This window comes from Monopterus albus, unplaced genomic scaffold, assembly GCF_001952655.1.
Source record: "Monopterus albus unplaced genomic scaffold, M_albus_1.0 scaffold47.1, whole genome shotgun sequence".
Taxonomy (NCBI): Eukaryota; Metazoa; Chordata; class Actinopteri; order Synbranchiformes; family Synbranchidae; genus Monopterus; species Monopterus albus.
Genome location: NW_018127927.1, coordinates 1,448,154 through 1,449,957, shown reverse-complemented (window position 1 = coordinate 1,449,957; position 1,804 = coordinate 1,448,154).

Below are 1,804 nucleotides of genomic sequence, written 5' to 3'. Positions count from 1 at the left end.
GTGTGTGCGTGTGTGTGTGTGTGCTGTCACGTGGTGTTTAGCTAAGACATTCAGTCAGACATAATATTCTAACACAAGATTTAATACAAAACAATTGGTGTCATGGTTCACTTTTCAGAATCAACACTGTCTGCTAACCTTGAAACAAAGCAGACTAGAGCAGACTTTGAATCTTACTAAATTGCATTACTAATATGTTTAATTCAACACATTGTCTAATAATTATCTGACTGATTCACTAATATCTAACAATTTAATGTTATTCATGTCATTAAACAACAGATGACCTTCAGTACATGGATATGCAAGTGCAGCAACAGCATAAACTGAAGAACATTCAGTATTTTACAGTATATGTAATTAAAATAGTAAATTAAGATGCCACATTAACCTGAATGGAGCTATTTCTCTAATGCAAAGCCGAATGTGAAATCTGTGATGGATATGTGATGACTTAGTTTGTGTGCCACCATATCCTTGAGTTTCCCATTAAGCCAATACTGAACAGACAACAGAGCAGAGCCATTCCAAAACTCACTCTATGTTAGCACAAGCTTACCTTGAATATTAAACTTACCTTGTGGTTTATGAGGGCCAGTATAGAAAAGAGAGGCCTAAAACAAATTTTTTCTACAGGAGGGTGATTAATGAACATGCGATAAGGAGGCTAAAAGATGATTTCTTGGGGCAAAACTGGGAACCAGTTTACAGTGAGGATGACTTAGATAAAGCATATGAGCAATTTTTAAATATATTTAAGAATGTATATGACAGGAACTGTCCTCGTAAGCAGTATAAAGATAAAAGGAATTACAGTGGGAGACCGTGGATGAGCAAGGGATTACAGAATGCATGCAAAAAGAAGAATGCGTTATATAAGGAATTCATAAAGGACAGATCAAAGAAGGCGGAAGAAAGATATAAGTTATACAAGAACAAATTAACTGAGATTTTGAGGAGATGTAAGAAACTATATTATTCTAAATTATTAGAGGATAATAAAAAATAACATGAGAGGTACTTGGAATATATTAAATAAATTGATTAGAAATAGTTCTAGAAAGAGTAACTACCCTCAATATTTTATGGATAATGATACACCGGTTAATAGATTGGAGGATGTAGTAGATAAGTTTAATAGGTTTTTTGTGAATGTTGGTCCTGGTTTAGCAAGAAGCATTTGTACAGATGATACATCTGTCATTATAAATAATAAAACAATCGAAAGGAATATGAGTTCTATGTTCTTGAAGCCCATAGTTGAAAAGGAAATTATAGAGATAGTGAATAAATGTGTTAACAAAACATCTAGTGATAGTGATGGTATCACTATGACAACTGTTAAATGGGTAATTGAGGGGATATGCAAACCATTAACCCATATTTTTAACATGTCGTTTCGACTTGGGCAGTTCCCCAATAATATGAAAATAACAAAGGTTATTCCACTGTATAAATCTGGTGATAAGCACAACTTCACAAATTATAGACCGATTTCTCTGTTGTCACAATTTTCAAAAATTCTGGAAAAACTCTTTAATAACAGATTAGACACATTTATTGATAGACATAAAATCCTCTTTGATTGCCAATATGGTTTTAGGTCGAAAAGATCGACATCCTTGGCCATTACTGACCTGATGGAGGACATTACAAGTGCTACAGATGAGAAGAAATACATGATGGGAATATTTATTGACCTAAAAAAAGCATTTGACAAAATCAATCATGAATTATTAATGGATAAGTTAGAAAAATATGGGATCAGAGGAATGGTTCTGAAATGGATTAAAAGTTATTTGAC